General features: G+C 36.0%; 1 pseudogene; it reads right to left on the bottom strand.

Moving 5' to 3' along the window:
* Positions 1 to 248: 248 nt before the first annotated feature.
* Positions 249 to 22,752, bottom strand: part of LOC110320197 — a 155,460-nt pseudogene continuing 132,956 nt past the window's right edge.

Below are 22,752 nucleotides of genomic sequence, written 5' to 3'. Positions count from 1 at the left end.
TGTCTGCATGCCACCATGCTATCCAGCATGACAGTGGACTGTAAGCAAATCTCACTTGAATGTTTTTCTTCACAGAGACAGAACATTGAAGAAAACATTTCCTCTGGTACTCTATCTTAAAACTTCTGCATTTCTCTTCCGGCCTTGCTCACAATTGTTAGCAACATGGGCTGGACTTTAATTTATTTTTAAATCTGTCTGAATTATCATACCACTCCTGGATCTTATCACTTGGCTTAAATTCATTGCTACTGCAGGAAGATGCCCTTGCGCAAGGTTCCATATTCTTCTTTCAATTTAAGACCTAATTTTATAAGTTTTACCATCTAAAATTTTTGCTTTATAGTCTAAGCATTTCAGGAAACTGGATATTATTATTATATAGATTCATTTACAATGAAAGGGGATTTTTTTTATTGTAAAAGCCTTCCATATTTCTGATGAATAGTCAAATTATATATGCCAGTCTTGGAAGGCAGCAAATGAGAACAATCTTGAATGAATATGTGATTAGAGAAATATGAAATTAGCACTTTAATTTATTTGAGCTATAATGAGTAATATGTTGCTGGCTTTGTTCCCATTTTAAATTCAGTGGCTCTTAACTTAATAAAATGAAATAAAAGCTAGATTTTTTTTTTTATCTGCCATCAGGGTCTTTCTGTTATAGTCTATCAGTGAAGCACTAATGCCCTGACTCAGTGTAATGGCTTTCACTACTCTTATTTTAAAACACCAATTGGTGATAATACTCTATCATAGCAGATCATGAAAACCAATTATTAAAGGAAAAGAATTCACCATTCAAAATGAATAACTGGAGGTACTGGGAAAATAAAGAGAATTTTTTAAAATGTAAATAATTTCATATTTTATTTCTCTAGTGACATCTCTAGAGTGAATATAAGTTAAAGTCTTTTTTTCTACACCAATGCTATGGCCTCCAGCTGGCTCACAATTGAAGCAGACACTTCTTGGCCTAGACTTTGGAACTTTCCCAGTTCTGAGTTCATTAGTATTATCTTCAATAACCTTAGGTGTCAGATCCTCATAGTACTTGTCATTTATTTGAATCATTGGTGCATTTACAGGTCCTTAAGCATTCACCTTCTATAACAGTGAATAGTTTTTCAGGTGTAGTGCCTCTACCCTTTGTTCTAAGCTTTCTCTGAAGGGTCTCCAGGATGCTCTCAGAATCTCAAGCATGCAAGGATACTAGTACATACCTGAAACTGGCTTTTGATTATACATTGTATAAAAAGTTTCTACTTTACATACTCTCATTAGAGGTAGTTCTAAAACTTCTGCCGCCTTGTCATAGCAGAGAGGAATAACCATCAATTCTGCCTTTGTGCTAGATCCAGGACAGGCAGCACAGCAACTGCTTTATGCACATCTGGGTAGTTTTGTGTTACTGCCTCCATTATCTTATACGTTCCTGGTGTGGAATCAGATGGAGTTTCTGGGTAAATCTCAGGAGGATCTTGATGCACAAATAAGGCTCCTCCAGCACCATTTTGCACTGTTGTCTTATGTAAACTCCTCACATGTCTTCAGAACATGGCTGACCACAATATTCTTCTATCCTGGTTGCTCTAGGTGGGTTCTGAAGGTAAAGAGGATATTTTATAGTGAAGTAGTGTCTGGCTAGATCAATAGACAAGTAAATTTATTACACAATTTCAATTACAGTTTTTACAAACTTTACAAGAAAAGCCATAAACCATTTTCAAAATACATGCTGAAATACTTAAATACCTATATAATTTGTCTTCTAACAAGTTTTAAAGATTGTATTGCGTGCATAATATTAGTCTATTTGAATGAGTTTTTAAAAAGGTATATCTCTAGTTATATTGCAAAACAAGTATTTCTGTTGTTTTTTAAAAAATATTACTGAATTTGTATTCACAGTTAAAAGTATCATCTTATTTAAAATAAGAGTATAATTTTTCAAAAATGCTATTGTTCAATTAGATGAATTTTGAGCTTAGCTAAATTGTATAGATGCAAATTAATCTTTTTTTTTTTTTTTTAAGATAGGGTTTCTCTGTGTAGCCCTGGTTGTCCTGGAACTCACTTTGTAGTCCAGGCTGGCTTCGAACTCAGAAATCTGCCTGCCTCTGCCTCTCGAGTGCTGGCATTAAAGGAGTGCACCATCATGCCCGGCTGCAAATTAATCTCAACATAACTTTATTTTCATTTATGATGTTAATAAACCTGGTACTTTTAAGCAAATACAATGCTAATTAAATTTAGGTTTTAAAATGTATAAATATTATTAAGGTTATCAAGAATCCCAGTATGTTATATATTATGTTTATTGTAAGTTTTATCAAGAATTAGCATAAAAACTATCATTCATTGAATAGCCATTTAAAGTACTATGCAATTTTAACATAAAGTATATGAGACTAATAGTGGTATTTCAAAAATAGATTGATCATTTACTTTCAGTAATCCTTACTTTAATGAAAGTGAACTAGATATTCATTTCTCTCATTTACAGGATCATGTTTCTTTAGAAAGTCCTAGAATATTCTTTGACTTTCATATATAGAAAATGAAGTGTTACCTCATTTCTTCATATTTTTATTGAAATTATTTTATTGTATTATTTTATTGTATTTTATTATTTTATTGTAATTATACATACAAAATACTGGAGAGTTTAAATATCACCAACCCTGCATGGATTATATATCTTATAAACATTTTTCTAAATTGTCAATGTTGTACTTAAAAGTAATTGGCTTACTCCCTAAAAGAGATAGACTACTTGTCTTCCATGGTAGCCCTATAAAGGCTTTATAAGTTGGGTTGAGCACATTTCAAAGGTAAGTACTAAGTAATCAACGTCTTTTATTGTCCTGGAATATATTCATGTCATTTGAATGTGGTATACTATTTATTTAAAATGTTTCTGGTAGGTTTTCCAGGTTATTTTCACTGGGAGGGGGGCATTATGATGTGATTAGTAACTTTTACAAGATGTATAGTATCTTTCTGCTCTTCTTTTCTTTCTTTCTGTGCTTTGAATTCCACATCTAGAGTTAGTTGTAGAGTGCAATTTGAAACAAGGAACCAATCATTTGTGCTCTGTGGCATGGTCCACACCTGGATCTTGGGGAAACGCAGGCCCAATGTCAGGGTCTGCAGACCCCCTTGTCTGTCAGTACTCAGAGCTAAAGTATGGCAGAGGAAGTTTGGGATGTGTGCTAAGGGTCCAGGCACCCCTAATTGTCAGTGTCCCAAGCATGTGGGTAGCAAAAGTTGGGTGGAAACTTTTTGGTTTACTTGTTGTTACCAAGAATTGGGTGATATGTAGAAGATTAGACCGTGTGTTTGGGATCTGTGCTCCAAGCTTTTTATCTAAGCATCTGGATCAGGTAATGTTTAAGCAAATTGTATTAATATCATATATTTTTAATTAGTCTAGTGGTTATGTGACTAAGTTCAAATAATGTTTTTAACAGTGCTGTCCATGAATAAATATTTCAATAACCCTTAGATTGTTAACAAATAGTTCAGCATTTCTACCTTTTTTCTATCCTTCTTGGAGGTAACTGATCAAAAATATTTATTAAATGTAATGAACATAAGCATATACTATTTAATTAAAGATGATTACTAAGTGTGATACACAGGATCATGTATGAATCCCAGTGACCACAGCACTACATATCAATGTCCCATCCTTTACATAGGAGTGTAGGCTGAACATAATCATTTGTTTCTAATGAGCAAAACACAACAAAATGATTGGGTTGCAAAACACTGTGACTGGCAATTCCACTCTCTTTGGCTGTTACTCAGGCCTTCTTAATTGCTCAGCTCTATGAAATGTACTTCCATGTTGTGATAGTTTGTACATGCTCATCTCAGGGAGTGACACTATTAGAAAGTATGGCCCTGTTAGAGTAGGTGTGGCCTTTTTTGGATTAGCTGTGTCACTGTGGGTGTAGGCTTTAAGACCCTTATCCTAGATGCCTGTAAGTCAGTATTCGGCAAGCAGCCTTCAGATGAAGTTGTAGGACTCTCAGCTCCTCCTAAACCATGACTGCCCAGACACTGCCATGCTCACATCTTGATGTAATGTACTAAATCTCTGAAATTGTAAGCAGCTCCAGTTAAATGTTGTCCTTATAAGACTTAGCTTGGCAGCTCCTCCAGAGCTCGTGTCTCTAGCTGCATATGTAGCAGAAGATGGTCTAGTCAGCCATCATTGGGAAGAGAGGACCCTTGGTCTTTCAAACTTTATAAACCCCAGCACAGGGGAACACCAGGGCCAAGAAGGGGGAGTGGGTGGGTAGGGGAGCAGGTGGGGGGGGAGGGTATAGGGAACTTTGGGGATAGCATTTAAATGTAAACGAAGTAAATACCTAATAAAATATAAAATAATAGAAAAAAAAAAAGAAAATCTGCAACAACAAAAGAAGACTTACCTTGGTCATGTTATTTGTTCATAGCAGTAAAAGCCTAAGACATATGTTTTAAGGTGTTCTGTGGCAAGTCCAACACTCAGAAAACAGGCTGAAGCAACCAGTCATAGTATGCTATTAGTGAGTCAGTCTAACAATTTGCAAAAAGTCAGACACTACCATGCAAGGGCTATCAAAAAGAAGGATCTTTATAATTAAAATCTTAGGTTAACAACAGTCTCTGCGAGGCCCAAAGTAGAACACTCAGAAAAGATATTGATCTCAGAGCTTTGGTTCACTTGCTTTGGAACATGACAGCAATTATGAGCTTAAGTCCCTAAAATTAAGAATAATTTAATGCACGAGAATAAGCAACTAATGTACTCAGGAGTGTCATAGGAATTATAAATTGTAGAGGGCAGAAATTCATATTTATAAGTATTAAAAATATACTTCATGTACTTAGTGTGTTTATAAACAAACTCAACTCATTTTTAATGTTTTTTCTTTATTTTTGATAATTTCACATGGGAATAAAATAAAATATGATCATGTCTAGTTTTCATTTCCCAGTATTTCCAAATACCCATATGTACTCATCAATTCAAACCTATCTACTTCATTTTTTTGTTTGTTTGATAGCCCAATAAGTTGAATTATTGCAGCTTAAATGCATATGGATGTGTGGGCATTCACTTGGTTGAGCCAACCTACCAGGGGTCACATTCTCTAAAAAGAATGATGACCACTCTTTTAGCAACTATCCTAAGACAAAAGCTACTCAGTAAAGGGTGAGGACTACAAATCATCAATCCCTCCTTTGTATGCTAGGAATTTTGGCTTGTTTGATACTGGTCAGATCTTCTGCAGGCAACAACTTAACTATGGGTTCATAGTTATGATGATTATATCCAAAAGACAGTAATTTACACAAAACTTGCATCCTTGTCTTATATCACTATTTCTCTTTGGTGATATTCCCCTAGCTTTAGTGGTTGAAAGATAATTACAGAAGTCCGATTTAACTCTAAACATTACTCTCTTATTTTCAACACTTCGATAAGTTTTTAATCTCTCTACTAACTACTGCCCACTACGAAGAAAAGATTTTTTGACTGGTGTGGTTAGCAACTTAGGACTATGGTTATAAAATTAAATATATACAAGGTATGGAAATCATATTACTTTATCAAAATAACAATACTAGAGTATATCCTAGGGCTTATGATCTCCATAGCTACTGGCATTTTTTTTTAAGAATTGCTGTATTGAACATGAGAACCCTCTCTGTGGAGCAGGCATCAGTAGCAATCAGTATTGCACTGCAATACTGCTTTTACACAAGTGCTAGCATCTTGCATGCCAGGTTTCTATTGCAGCATACAGTGTTAGGCATTGGATAAGACCACTGAGGTCTTTTCTCATATACTGGTCAGCATAGCATGTTCTGGTGCTATGAAAATTAACAAAAAAAAAAAAAAAAAAAGAGGAAGTTTCCTAGTTAGTTTGAGATTGATTTCTCATTGTTCTTCAACAATAGTCTGTGATGTTTTCAGCTATATGGTTTTGTGAATTTATATTGGGTAAATGATAGAAATACCGATATCATAGGCTTAGTATAAATTTTTTTCCATGGCTGCTTTCACTGAGTTAGATTTTATTATTTTTATTATTATTTATTATGTGTGTAGTATTGTTATATATTATTATTATTATTATTATTATTATTATTATTATTATTATTAATTTTGTCTTTTTTTACAGTCCAGTCATTTTAGCCCTCTCAGGCTACCCTCCAACTATTCCTCATCCTATTCATTCTCCCCTGGCTCCAAGAGGATGTGCACACCCCGACCTCACCCTCCCACACCTTCCCACATCCTGGGACTTCAAGTCTCTCAAGGGTTAGATGTGTCTTTTCTCACTGAAGCCAGACCAGGAAGTCCTCTGTTGTATATGTGGTGCAGGCTATTGTATGCTGCTTGGCTGGTGGCTCAGTTTCTGAGACATCTTGGGAGTCCAGGTTAGTTGAGACTTCTGGTCTTCCTATGGGGGTTGCCCTCCTCCTCAGCTTCTTCCAGCCTTTTCCTAATTCAACCACAATGGTCCCCAACTTCTGTCAATTGGTTGGGTATAAGTATCTGCATCTGACTCTTTCAGGTGCTTTTTGGGACTATCTGAGGGCAGCCATGCTAGCCATCCTCCTGTCTGTAAGCATACCATAACATCAGGAATAGTGTCAGGCTTTGGAGCCTCCCCTTGAGCTGGATCCAAATTTGAGCCAGTCACTGAACTTCCTTTCCCTCAGTCTCTTCTTCATTTTGGTCCCTGCAATTTTTTAAGACAGGAAAAATTCTGAGTCAGAGTTTTAGACTGTGGGATGGCAACCCCATTCTGTAATTTTTGCCTTGTCTTCCTACTGGAGATGGACTCTACTGGAGGTAGGGGAGCTCCCTCTCTCCACTGTTGCACATTTAATCTAAGGTCCCTACATTTGAGTCCTCAGAGTTTCTCACCTCCCAGATCTCTGGTACATTCTAGAAGGTCCCCCCACATTTCCTACCTCTCAAGGTTGCCTGTTTCTATTCTTTCTGCTGGCCATCAAGGCTATATATACTTTTACTACCTGCTGCCCATCCCTGCAATTCCTGATGAATGTTCCCCTTTGTCCTCCCTGTCCCCTCTCCCATCCAAGTCCCTTCCTCCCTCTGACTCCTGTGATTGCTTTCTTTTCCCACCCAAGAGGGATTGATGCATCCTCACTTGGGACTTCGACTTGTTAAAACCTGCTTGAATTCTATGGATTGTATCCTGGTATTCTGTGCTTTTTTTTTTTTTTTTTTTTTTTTTTTTTTTTTTTTTTTTTTTTTTTTTTTTTTGTCTAATAACCTCTTATTACTAAGAACATACTATGCATTTCCTTTTGGGTCTGAGTTACCTCACTCAGTATGATATTTTCTAGTTCCTTCCTTCTGCCAGCAAAACTCATGATGTCTTCGTTCTTAATAGCTGAGCAGTAGTCCATTTTATAAATGAACCACATTTTCGGCATTTATTCTTGCACTGTGGGCCATCTGTGTTGTTTCCAGCTTCTGGCTATAACAAATCTGGTAGCTATGAAGATAGTGGAACATGTGCCCCCATGGCATGGTAGGGCATCTTTGGGGTTTTGTTCAATAATCTATGATTTCTGTGTCAGTCATGAATTCTTTTGTCTTATTTTTATTTCTTGATGTAACTTATTTTATTAAGATTATGATTGCAAAATTATCAAATCCTCAGCCTCTTTTTAAAATAATTATTTCATGCATGCAACTATCTATCTGTTATCTACATCTATCTTTAATCTCTATCATTTATTATCTATCATCTGTCTATCTCATATTATTTGTATATTCTACATATATATAAACTTACCTGTATTTACATATTCAAGGATGATAGCTGGCACTGGACAACTAATTGGTTTTTAAACCTACACAGGTTTAATGCAAGCAGAGTCTTTGTATTAAGGTTAACCAGTAATTACAGACTACAGACAGATGTAAGATAGATGGAATAAATAACTTTAAATTTGGGTTCACTCTTGGTCAAATTAACACTGGAGGAAGTGAAGTGTTTTCTTTCCCTAATGTAACATGAACAAATTTCATTGTTTTCTGTGTTTTTCTTTAACATGTAAATGGACACACACACACACACACACACACACACACACAAATACACACACTCACGGACACACAAACACACACACATATACATATAATAAGCAATTTTAAAAAACTTCTATGATTACATATCATATCTATAATTAACACGCAACACACAGTCCATTTAAATAATTATAGTATACAAAAATGAAATCATGAAAGTATGTTATTGAGATAAGTAAATATACTTTAAAAAACTATTTATATGCCATCCAGAGATGTTATAGCATATAAGAATGAGGCAAGATTATTTACAACTATTTTATTTTTTCCATATTTTTCTTATAAATGGGTTTGAAGGTAACAAGTTAAAACCATTAAAAGGCCATGTAGCCACATATTATTGAATTATTTGATGTTTGTGAAGTTTTATGCCAGAAATACAGAATATGTTTCCAATTTTTAATACAAAATGATTAGAAGCTTTAACATTTTATTTTGTTTAATTTCATAAAAGTTTCATTTAACTTAAGATTTGCAGTTATATTTCCTAACCAGTGACTAAGTAATCATTATTACCCACTTCATTAAACCCCATACAAGTAGTTCAAATCAATCTTTTATTCAATAAAAATTAAGATTCATAAGAAACTAATATTTTTCTTATTGCTTCATTTATGGCTCTCTGTAGGGCATGTGTGAACTTAGAACATTAATCTATTTAAAGTTAGAGAAATCTGAGAATAGAGAAAAAAAAAACTATTGATTGCATAGAGTCTGATGAGGGTACAGGGTTTCTTTTCAGTAAAAAGTTTAATAAAAGGATACATTTTCAAAAAATTATGATAACTGGTGAAATTAAAAGTTCTATACTCTAGTATTTTCTTGAACATTCCAGATAAATAGAGTAGCGTGAAGACAGCTTAACAGAATAATTGGTTAAGATTTTTTATTATTTTCATTATTGTGTCAAATATATTTAAATGTTGAACAATTTTAGAACACATAGAATGATTTGCATCTCGAAGAACCTTCATCCTGTGAATTTTTTAGCGTCGTGATGCATATCCTAAGCTCTAAATAGAACTTCAGTTCTCACTTTGGTGTCCTTATGACATAATGACATTATTAAAGAATAGTTATGTAAAATTTCAACTGATAAACTAAAATTCTCGAAGTTGTTAGAGCCTTCATCTACTTTTGGAGTTCCACTGCAACTATCATTCTTCACACTCAGTATGTTTTGACCCTTATTAGGTTGGCAGATATTTCATACTCCCCTCTCTCCTGTTCATTTCTGGTGTTGTTTCTACAGTATAGGCAGAAACATTTTCGTCACTTGCCTTTAACTAAAATTTTTAAAAATATTTTTCTTCTTTTCAGCATTTAAACAATTATAAATCACTCTTCCAAATGCTGGCCATGTAGTATAAAGGAAAATATTCTTCATGCCTTTTTCTTCTCCATTTCCTTCAATGACTACAATTGGTTTCATAGTAAACTCAACATCAATTAACTTGCTCTGAAAACGTCTGCATGTTATGACCTTCACGTTCTGACTTGGGTGAGAATGAGCAATGACATAACATTTCATTGGTCCAACTTTCTGCCTGGTATACTCACCTCTCATGTGTTGCGCAGCAACTCTGCTGTTTCCTTGCATGATTCCTTGCTGGTCCATGTGCATCACCTGACTTCCTCACTCATCTGAGGGTTTCTATCACTATCATTAACTTTTTTTTTTTCTCTCTTTAACTCTCAAATGAAAATTTAGCAGTGTCAATTATACAAGCATTATATTATTGGTCTTAAAGGTATAATATAGTATAGTAATCCCTTCGTTTGGGAAAACTATAAAGTTTGATGATAAAGAACATTATTGTATTTCTCCTAATTTCACCCCAATGTATTTTCAGGTATGTTTTGACTGATCTTCACCCTACTCATTTCTGACAGAAATATAATTTCTTTATATTTGGACCAAGACTTTTGTTTTTAGTATTTCCAATATTTATTACATATATACAATTTCTATTAAAAGAATATAGGTCGCCAGTTTCCGTCTGCACCCAGAGCTGAGTCTGTGCCATAGGACTCTACACCCAAATAGTGTTGGGAGAGAGCTAGTCTCCCAGGAATGTAGATAAACCTTTGAGTAGAGATAAGACCAGCCCTGCTGCTCAGAGCAACCTTTCTGGAACCCTCAGGGCACAGAAAGCTAGGAGCTTCCCAGTTTCTGTCTGCCGCCAGAGCTGATCATGTGCCACAGCACTATATAAAGAAATGCCACCAGGAGACAGCTGTTCTCCTGGGAGTGCCACCACACCTGTGAGCACAGATAAGACAACCACTTCTCTTCCATTTCCTGCCACAAGAAGGACCCTACCAAAGCTATCAGGACACAGGAATCAAAGAACATCTGGGGACAGGATCCTTTTGGTTTCTGTCTGCACCACAGAGCTGACCCTGTAGCACAGCTCTCCATACCTAAATTCCTCCTGAAAAGAACTGGTCTCTGAGAAGTACTGACACAGAGGCTTGCAGGAGGGACAAGCCACAGTCAGAGACAGCAAGACCAGTTAAAACCAGTGATAACCAGATAGCAAAAGGCAAGAGCAAGAACATAAGCAACAGAAACTAAGGTTACTTGGCATCAATAGAGCCCAGTTCTCCCATCACAGCAAGCCCTGGTTAACCTAACACAACAGAAGAGCTAGACCATGATTTAAAATCCCATCTCATGATGATGATAGAGGACTTTAAAAAGGGCATCAATAACTCCCTTAAAGAAATACAGGAGAACACAGGTAAACACCTAGAAGCCCTTAAAAGGAAAACACAAAAATCTCTTAAAGAATTAGAGGAAAACACAATAAAACAGGTGAAGGAACTGAACAAAACCATCGAGGAACTAAAATTGGAAATATAAACAATATAGAAATCACAAAGGGAGACAAACTTGGAGATAGAAAACCTAGGAAAGAGATCAGGAGTCATAGATATAACCATCACCAACAGAATANAAGAGATAGAAGAAAGAATCTCAGGTGCAGAAGATATCATAGAAAACATTGACACAATAGTCAAAGAAAATGCAAAATGCAAAAGGCTACTAATTCAAAACATCCAGCAAATCCAGGACACAATGAGAAGACCAAACCTAAGGATAAAAGATATAGAAGGGGTGAAGATTCCAAACTTAAGGAGCCAGTAAGTATCTACAACAAAATTATAGAAGAAAGCTTCCCTAACCTAAAGAAGGAAATGTTCATATACATAAAAGAAGCCTGCAGAACTCCAAATAAAACACATGGGCACAGGGGGAAAGTTCCTGAACAGAATACCATAAGCCTAAATGGCTTAGGCTCTAAGATCAAGAATTGACAAATGGGACCTCATAAAATTGCAGAGCTTTTGTAAGGCAAAGAACACTGTTAATAGGACAAAATGGCAAACAACAGATTGGAAAAAAATCTTTACCAATCCTACATCTGATAGAAGGCTAATATCCAATATATACAAAGTATTCAAGAACTTAGACTCCAGAGGGAAAAAACAACCATATTAAAAAATGGGGAACAGAGATAAACAGAGAATTCTCAACTGAGGAAACTCAAAGTGTTGTGAAACACCTAAAGAAATGTTCAACATTAGTCATCAGGGAAATGCAAACCAAAACAACCTTGAGATTCTCCTTTACACCATTAAGAATGGCTAAGATCAAAAACTCAGGTGACAGCAGATGCTGGCAAGGACGTGGAGAAAGAGGAACATTCCTCCATTGTTGGTGGGATTGCAAGTTGATACAACTATTGTGGAAATCAGTCTGGCAGTTCTTCAGAAAATTGGACATAGTATTACCTGAGAACCCAGCTATACCACTCCTGGGCATATACCCAAAAGATGTTCTAACATGTAATAAAGACACATGCTCCACTATGTTCATATAGTGCAGCCATATTTATAAGAGCCAGAAGCCGGAAACAACCCAGATGCCCCTCAACAGAAGACTGAATATAGAAATGTGGTACATTTACACAATGGAGTACTACTCAGCTATTAAAAACAATGACTTCATGAAATTCACATGCAAATGGATGGAACTTGAGAATATCAACCTGAGTGAGGTGACTTAGTCACAAAGGAACAAACATAGTATGCACTCACTGATAAGCAGATATATTCCCAAAAGTTCATAATACCCAAGATTCAGTTTATAGGCCATATGAAACCTAAGAAGAAGGAAGATAAAAATGTGGATGCTTCAATGCTTTTTAGAAGGCTGAGCAAAGTACTCATAGGAGCAAATATGAAGACAAAGTGTGGAACAGAGACTGAAGGAAAGGCTATCTCGAGATTCTCCCACCTGGGGATCCATCCCATATGTAACCAACAAAGTGGACTTTATTATGGATGCTAAGAAGTACTTGCTGATATAGCTGTCTTCCTGAGAGGCTCTGCCAGAGCCTTAAAAATACAGAGGTGGAAGCTCGCAGCTAACCATTGGTCTGACCTTGGGGGTCCCAGATGGAGGAGTTGAAGAAGTTATGGAAGGAGCTGAGGGGGTTTGCAACGCCATGGTGCGAGCAAGAGTATTAACAGGCCAGACCCCCTGGAGTTCCCAGGGACTGGACCCCCAATCATAGAATACACATGAAGCAACCCATAGTGCTGGCCACATATGTAGCAGAAAATGGTCTTGTCGTATATCAGTGGGAAGAGAGGCCTTTGGGCCTGAAAGGTGTTCGATGCCCCAGGGTAGGAAAATGCCAGGTGGGCTGTAGAGCACCCTTATAGAGGCAGAGGGAAGGGGGGTGGGATAAGGGTTTCTGAAGGCAAGCCCTGGAATAGGGAAGTATTTGAAATGTAAATAAAGAAAATATCCAATCCTAAGGGGAAAAAAGGAATATAGATATAATATTCTACTAGGTTGTTAAGTTATTCAGATAACCGTTTTGCTAACTCAATTTTATCTCTTGGTAGGTTGTAACCTTCATACCACCTTCATACCATCTCAACACTGTATTCACTAATATAACATGCTTATTTTGTATATTTGAAATTTTTCTTAATTTCTTAGATAACATTAAAGGTATGGAACCACATAGAAGATTTTAGAAAAGTAATCTTATCAATTACATCAAAAGATAATTTAACAGTATATTTCATCAGTGTTGGATTCTGTTAAGTCCCAATGGAACTATTTCTTTTTAAACTGTGTAGTCTAGAGCTGTATTAAAGAATGTTTTAAAAAGTAGATGAGAAAGTGAAGTATCAACTCTGCCCCATCATTTCTAATTAATTCTTTTAAAAAGAATACTATATATTATATATAGAATTACATACACACACACGTATATAATTTTTAAATTATAACACAAATTCTCACCTTCTCTTTCCTCCTTCCATCTCCTCCCAGCAAGTTCCTTTCCCTTGCTCTCTCTATCACATTCATGGCCTCTTTCTCTTCAGTTGCTGTTACACATACCCCCCCCCACACACACACACACAGCGGTTCTCTTTCTCGCTCACTCTCTCTCTCACACACATACAGAAACTAATAATTTAGCAGCTTTAAATTATCACATTTTTGTCGTCTGGCACCACTTTCTGATATCAGTCTGGTAACCTGCTCCACAGGAACTGTGAATTTCAGGTACTACAATGTTTGATCACAAGTGAAATACGGTTGGATTTTATTGTTGTTAGATTTTTATTTTTTTCTTTACTTGTTTTTTTCATATATATATATATATATATATATATATATATATATATATATATATACACACAAACACAAACACACACACACACACACAAACACACATATTCCCCACACACATATATATTCTGGGGACTGAACCTAAGGATTGCTGCTGTAGGCAAGCACATACACCACCCTCTACCAGTGACCTGTATATTGCTAGCATGTAAAATTGCTTTTCATTTTCATTTCTTGCTTTTGATTTGTTATATGATTGTTCATTTGTTTGTTTTGAGGCAGCATCTTGGTAAATTTTAAATCTGGCTTTAACCTTGTGCTGATTTGTTCTAGCTGCCTGAGAAAGTGGGATAATGGAAAGGTGTGTCTGCAAATGCAGATCAACAATCCCAATTTCTAAAAGTTGATTCATGAGTAATTAGCCTAACTCTTCCCCACTAATCAAACAAAATTGTTTTAACCTGATTTGCATTGGGATTATATCTTTACTCCAAACCTAATATGTTTCCAACGTAAAATAAAAGTAGATATTGGGGCAGTAAGTTAACTAGTTGGAGTTTTGTCTCCAGGAAAGGCTCGCAAAATTTCCTTTAGAGTACAGTCACATAAAATGTTGTAAATTGGTTGTTGTTTAGTTTTTAAAATCTTACTCACATAGTATCAAAATAAACTGCTCCAGTAGTTCCTATCATTAATTAAAAATGTCAATAATTCTTGGTGCTTGGTTTTTTTCCTGGAATCATGCAATCAGCTTGTTCTTTCTCTAGTACACTTATGTAATTGTTTTAGTTAAAAGCCAAAGGTTTATAGTAGAGACAATTAAATGGCATAAAGATGGATTGCCCTGAGCCCACATTCATGCCAATTGAAATGGTATCATTTGTAGCATGGCCAGAGGATTGCACAGCTCTGAGCCCTGGGAACACAACTCCCGCTTCATCCTTTGTAGACAAATTACCTGGGTCCTCCCAATATACTGTGTTCTATATACTATCTGGTGATTTTCATTTCCTGTGAAAGCATGATGAATGCTTTATGTATTAATTCACACTCCTTCTAGTAAATGCAGGGCATAGCCATTAATTAAAATGTGACCATTCAAGTCTTTAAAGCACACCTTTAACCAAACTGGCAGCTGTTACCTTTGCCTCATTTCTCATTGTTAAAGAAGGTAGCAAGAAGTATAATTAACCTTTATGTCAATACATGTACAGAATTTTTTATGTCTTTTATAATTTACCAAATAAACACTCTTTCTCACACACATACCCTGCAAAAGAAAATGCTAATATTGTGTGAAAATAATAGGAAAATATATGCTTTAAATTTTGAATATAGTATATGTTTTATTGAATTCTGCCTATTTAAAATGCAATTTTGGAAGCCAAACATTTTTTTCAAATATATAAAAACAGTTATTTTTATAAAAATGGAGTCAATATGATGCTATAACAGGTATTTAAATGTATATATATTTCAAATGGAGAGAACTTTTAAAGTATTATAGAAAGTTTGAGTCCCGATAAACAAAACTGAAAAATTACTTATGTGTATAATTTGTTTTTCAGGTCTAGAATCAGATAATCAGCAATCAACTCTTTCCTTGTAATTTGAACAATGTTCTCACACATCATTCATATGCTAATAATATATTTGTTCTGTATGTTACTATGACACTGGAATTCCTACTAGTTTATAGGATAAAATTGACTTTGTTTTAAAGTATTTCACTGTTTGCTTCCTTTTCATTTTGAAACAGGCTCTTATTAAATTGTAGAAGTTGGCCCTGCATTTGCAGTAAGCCTGCCTTCATCTTCCAACAACTTGGAATGATGGACATTTATAATTACATCTGTATTTAAAGATTTTTATACTAAAAATATTAGCCATGTCATTCATACAAATAATAGCAATCAACTTTTTAATTACTGACAACCATATACTATTTAACACCAAAGAATTGAAAAACAGGTTTTGGTTCTTTGACACTCATTCCAGCATCAAATTTTATCTTGTACATATGATAGATAATAACAACAGGAAATTTTGACACAGGAATTCTATAACTTTTCTTAAATTTTTGGTATAACCAGCTAAATTATTTTAATAATGCAATAGGTAATTATGTAATATGAATGTCTGACAAAGGGATTTTTAAATCAAATACAATATTTTATTTTATTATAAAAATAGCCTGAGTCTGAATGGGATTTTAGGTTGCTAATAAATTTATCCATGAATTATTGACCTGTACTGATTTTTATAGGTTGGACTCCTGTGGACAGTAGGGGAGAAATACTAAGTATTTTCTATAATGAAAGCAAATCATTTATATAAATTACCTAAGAATGAAGATAATAATTATATGACTCATTTTGGATAGTCCTAAAATGCTCACACACTACAGCTGATTATATAACCATGTCTTAGACTATGTCTGTATTTGGAGTTTTCTGTTCCTTCAGTGGGTCAACCCCAGGTAGGAGATATATAAATAACTAATATCATTGACTTTATGTGACTTTTTATACAGATTTTATTGTTATGTTAAATAAATAATAATCTAGTTCTATTTTTGCATTATTGAGGAAGAATAATGACTTTTTAAAATTTTACTATGCCATTTTACCAATTTTCTGCCAGTGCTCAAGAATCTGAAAATTCCAATTGTGACTTTGACATGAAGTAGCATACAATATAGGGAGGTATACATTCATTTCCAATTGAAATATTGGTTCTTAGGGAATGACTTGAAGAGTGTAAGTATGTATACTGAGCTTTTTTCTTTGCTTCTTACTATAGACATTTTCATTTTCTTACAATCTTTTTTTTTGTACGACATCATCATCATCATCATCATCATCATCATCATCATCATCTTGAAACCATATTCATAGTACTGAGCATGCTTCAAAATTGACATCCATAAATCCTCTGGATAATAGCAATGATTATATGAAATTATAGGGCATCTGGAGGTTTGGTACATTTAAACAATAGTATAAAGAAGGTTAAAGCATGGAGACAATATACACAAAACCCCAAACCAGATAACATTATTAAATAGTACAGATACTTTATATTTCTCTCTCTCTCTCTCTCTCTCTCTCTCTCTCTCTCTCTCTCTCTCTCTCTCTCTCTGTGTGTGTGTGTGTGTGTGTGTGTGTGAGTCTCTGTATATGTGTGTACATAAATTTTCATTCCTGAAATAAAACATATGGATGCCAGTATAAGGTAGAGCTTTCATATACATCTACAGTACACTAATTTTGGGAATAAAATCCAATTTTGATCTCACAGGGAGGAGAAAAGCAGAGGAAGCATACCATTTAATTCCCTCATTTCCTCCATATATCTCTTTCTTTGACCAATTTTATCTCTACTTTTCCTGTTTTTAAAAACAAAACCACTGTGAGAAAATATGACATTTAACATGCACCTAATGTAATAAAAAAAATATGTGCAACCATCTCAAAGTAATAGATTCCATGAGATGCAGATTAGAATCCAGCAACCTAATAGCATGCTTATTTAGAATAGAGTACATTATACATTGCAATGTCTTATATCATTTCAAAACTGCATTAGATATTTCTGAATTTCTGTCTGACCAGATCATGATGAATCTTGATCTTAGTAAAAATTAAATAACTACCTCTCATGATTAGAGAAAAATTGGGCACAGGATGATATGGAAAAACTTAGTGTATGCACTTGACCCAGCAGAGAGTACCACAAAAATGTCTGTCTCTAGGTTTCTATGTGTTCATATAAGTATTGAGTATGTATGTTCATGTGCATGTATGTAGATGTATGCAGGTTGACATGTACATATGTGTGAGAGCATGAGGAAGCCAGAATAATTTGGGTTATAATTGCTCAACTGCTGTCTACCTTTTAAAACAAGGTTTAATTCAGTGATTTGTAACTTGCTAAATAGACTAGCTTTGCTAACTAGTGAAGCCTAGGAATCTGCTTATATCTGCCATTCCAAGGTTGGAATGATAAATCTCGATTCTATGTTTTCTTTTTTTATTATTATTATTTTCTTTATTTACATTTCAAATGCTATCCTGAAAGTTTCCTATACTCCTCCCCCCGCCCCTGCTCCCTTACCCACCCACTCCCACTACTTGGCACAGGCCATGCCTTGTGCTGGGTCATATAAAGTTTGCAAGACAAAGGGGCCTCTATTACTAGTGATGGCCGACTAGGCCATCTTCTGCTACATATGCAGCTAGAGACGATTCTATGTTTTCTAATGTGAATTTTCAAGATTGAACTCAGGTACTTAGTCTTTCAAAGCAAGTACTTTATAACCTAGCTCTATCCCCAGGCCTTCACTAATCTTCAATGATATTATAGCATTTCTTGTTTTGATTTTAAGGTATGTTAAAGGCCAACACTGTTACTCTTAGAATATTAAAAAGTTGGATAAGAATTAAATCCTCTTTCCCCTTGCGTTATTTATTTTTAATTATATGGTAGCATTAGAGAAATGTGTACTCAGTTTCTGAAGATTTTCCAGACTGTTAGTAAACAAACAGATCAATTAACAGGAATTTTTAAAATTATCTGAATTTTGCCCTTAGATATAGGATAAGACTTGTAGTTTCTTCAGTGGCATAATCCTATTTTAGGGAGTCTTAATAATCCACACAAAGGAGATGGGCCATGACCAAAAGTAATTCTTTTGTCCTTTAAATTATTCATCTTAGGTATCTATCAAAGGCATAGAGAACTGACTAATATGGAGAGAGATCATCATTTTTATTGCTTTGAACTCATTTATTTCATTTGTGAACCTGACCAAAAAAGGCAGAGAGTGGTGGTACATTAGTGTGCCCATTCTCTTGCCTCACAGACCACCCTATCTCCCAGGAGAACAGTTCTAACCACGGACACATGTGAGACACCTGCCCTAACCCCCACACCAGTTGGCAATCCACAGAGCCCAGCAGATTTGCAGTCTGCCCTACTCTGCCTGATCCCCACCACCCTGCCAGAGCCCCAACTCCCTTCAAGTCTAGAACTCCAACTTTACTCTCATAAGATGTGCATGTTCACTCCCCCAATCCACAGCCTAGCCTCTATCCTATGAGGACTGCTGTAACCAGAGTCAGAAGAGAGACCACTGCACCAAGATCCTAAACAGCTTGGACTCTGTAGAGCCCAGCAGATATGAGCTCTGTCCTGCCGTGTCAGGCAGGCTCCATATTCCTCCTGATCCATACCTCTACTTGCATTCCAGCAGATGGGTATTCCCCCCGAACCCCACCCTATAACTCTGTTTCTCTCCCAGGAGTCCTGTTCTAAAGAGGGGCAGAGGAGGCCGCTCTAACCAGAGACAAAGTACTGTCTACACCTCGGGAGACAGGCTCTACATGGAGGCCTGCTACAATCCAGGACACCCATGTCAGGTAACACCAGAGGCAACAATACGGCAAAAGAAAAGCACAAGAATATAACAGAAGTCTATGTAGTATGGCACCATCACAACACATCTGCTACTACAGCAAAGCCTTGGGTGACCTAACACATTCAAAGAGCAAGATTCTGGCCTTAAGTCTTATCTCATGAATATAATAGAGGCCTTTAAAGAAAATATAAATAATCCCCCTAAAGAAATACAAGAAAACACAGTTAAATATGTAGAAGGCCTTAAGGAGGAAACAAATAAATCCCTTAAAGAATTACAGGAAAATAAATCAAATAGGTGAAGAAATTGAACAAAATGGTCACAGAAGTAAAATGGAAATAGAAACAATAAAGTAATTACAAATGGAGGCAACACTGGAGATAGGAAACTTGGGAAAGAAGACAGGAACTACCAACAAAAACATCACCAACAGAATCACCAAGGGATCAGGAGGAAAAATAAGCCATAGAAGAACATATGGATACATTTGTTAAAGAAAATGTCAAGTGTATAAAGTGGCTAACCCAAAGCATTCAGGAAATTTGAGACATAATGAAAATACCAAACCTAAGAATAATAATACAAATAAAAGAGGGAAAAGATTTCCAGCTCAAAGTGGCAGAAAACACCTTCCCTAACCTAATGAAATAAATATACATAAAAGTACAAGCAGCCTACAGAACAGAAAATATCTTGGACCAGAAAAGAAAATTCTCCTGTCATATAATAATCAAAACACTAAATCTACAGATTAAAGAAATAATAGTAAAAGCTGTAAAGGAAAAAGGCCAAGTAAAAGCAAAGGCAGACCTATTAAAATTACACCTGACTTCTCAACAGAGATTCTAAAAACAAGACAAAGCATCAACAAAACCAAAACCTTATTATTTATGCAAATCAACAAGATAGATAATTCTTTAGCTAAACTAACGAAAGGGCACAAAGACAGTATTCACTTTAACAAATAAGAAATGAAAAAGGAAACATAACAACAGAAACTGAGGAAATTTAAAAAAAAAAAAACTCATCAGATGCTACTACGAAAGCTTATGCTCAACAAAACTTAAAAATGTAGATGAAAAGGATGATTTTTTTACACAGATACTGCATCTCAACATTAAATCAAGATCAGCTAAACTATCTAAACAGTCCTATACCCCCCCCCCCCNCCCCCCCCCCCAGGAAATAGAAGCAGTCATTGTAATCCTCCAACAGAGAAACGTCCTGGGCCTGATGATTTTAATGGAGAATTCTATCAGACCTTCAAGGAAAAGCTAGTACAATTAACCCTCAAATTATTCAACAGAATATAGAAGGAACACTCCAAAATTTTTCTAGGAGGCCACAGTTACCCTGATATTTAAACCACACAAAGATACCCCAGGCCAAAATAAAAAGAACTTCAGACCAATTTCCCTTATGAACATCGATACAAAGATTCTCCAAAAAAGTTCTGACAAACTTAATCTAAGAACATATAAAACATAATTCACCACAATCAAGTAGGTTTCATCCCTGGAATGCTGGGATGGTTCAATATTTGAAACTCCATCAATGTAATCCACCATATAAATAACTAAAAAAAAAAAAAAATCACATGATAATCTCATTACATGCTGAAAAGGTTTTCTACAATATCCAACACCATTTCATGTATAAAAGTCTTGAAGAGATTAGGAATTCAAGGCACAATTCTAAACATAATAAAAGCAATAAACAACAAATACCCAACATCAAATTAAATGGAGAGAAACTTGAAGCAGTCACATGAAAATCAGGGACAAGACAATGCTGCCCACACTCTACATACTTAATTAATACAGTACTTGATGTTCTAGTTAGATTAAGACGACAGAAAAAGAAGGTCAAGGGAATACAAATTAGAAAGGAAGAAGTCAAAGTGTCACTCTTCATGTATGATATGATACTACACATAACCGACCCCCAAATTTCTACCAGAAATTCAGCAAAGTGGCTGGATATAAAGAAATAAGAAATATATAAGAAATGCTTTATACAAATGACAAGTGGGTAGAGAAAGGAATTAGGGAAATAATACCCTTCACAGTAGCAACAAATAATATCAAATATCTTGGTGTAACTCTAACCAAGCAAGTGAAAGGTCTTTATGACAAGAACTTCAAGTCCCTGAAGAAATATATTAAAGAAAACAACAGAAGGTGGAAAGATCTCCCATGCTTATGGATTGGGAGAATTAACATAGTGTAAATGGCCATATTACCAAAAACATTGTACAGATTCAATGAATTTTCCATCAAATTCCCAACACATTCTTTTTATTGACATGGAAAGAACAATACTCAACATTATATGGAAAAATAAAAGGCCCAGGATAGACAAAACAAAGGTGAACAATAATTGAACTTTGACAGGAATAACCCATCTCTGACATCAAGCTGAACTACAGAGCATCCATCGCCTATCAAAACTACATACTATTGGTGCTTATTTAACTGGTGGCCTGTATGTAGAAGAATGTAAACTGTTGCATATTTATCACCCAGCAAAAAGCTCAAGTCCATGTGGATCAAAGACCTCAGCATAAAACCAGATACACTGAATCTAATAGGAAACAAAAAGGGGAATCACCTTGAAGGCAATGGGATGGGAGAAAATTTCCTGATCAGATCAACAATGGCTCATGTCTAAAATCAACAAATGATAACTGGGACCTCTTGAATCTGAAAGATGGAGTACCACATAGCTAAAATGCACTTAAGAAATATTCAGAGGACAGGTGTCTACCTGGGAGGAGTCTCAAGGCCTGAGCTGGTAGGAGAGCCATCTTTGCTCCTGTGTGTTGCCAGGGAGAGGGCGGCCTGCAGAAGCAACATAGTTTCTGGGAAAGATACCATTTCTGGCTCCAGTCATCCAGCACCTTTCCCGCCCAAGGAGGGGTGTCTGCCTAGGAGGGGTCTCAAGGCCTGAGCTGGTAGGAGAGCCATCTTTGCTCTAGTGCATTGCTGGGGAAAGGGCTGGCTGCAGAAGCAACACAGCTGCTGGGACAGACTCCTTTTCTGTCTCCAGACATCGAGCACCTTTCCCGCCAGAGGAGAGGTGTCTGCCTGGGAGGGTTCTCAGTGCCTGAGCTGGTAAGAGAGTCAACTTTGCCATCTTTGCTCCACTGAGTTGCCCGGAGAGGGCAGCCAGCAGAAGTGACACAGCTTCTGGGAAAGATCCCATTTTTTTTCTCTAGATATATGAGCACATTCCCCGCCAAAGGAGAGTGTCTGCCCAGGAGGGCTCTCACTGCCTGAGCTGTTTGGGAAGCCATCTTTACTCTGGTTCACCTAGGCTCCAGTCTGCACTTGTGAGAGTGTGGATCTCAGAAGCTACACAGCTTTGGGAGAAACAGAAGCAACCTAGCTTCTACGGCAGACCCTGTTTCAGGCTGTAGAAATTTGGGCACCTTCTTAGCCAGAGGAAAGGTGGCCACTTGTGAGGTCTCTGTCTGCCAGAGCAGGTGAGAGAGTCATATTGTGTCCAGGGTCCCTCAGTGACTAGTCTGTACAGGTGAGT

Source organism: Mus pahari, chromosome 4, assembly GCF_900095145.1.
Source record: "Mus pahari chromosome 4, PAHARI_EIJ_v1.1, whole genome shotgun sequence".
NCBI lineage: Eukaryota > Metazoa > Chordata > Mammalia > Rodentia > Muridae > Mus > Mus pahari.
Note: the sequence above shows the minus strand (reverse complement) of the source record. Positions and strands in the feature narration are given on the sequence as shown.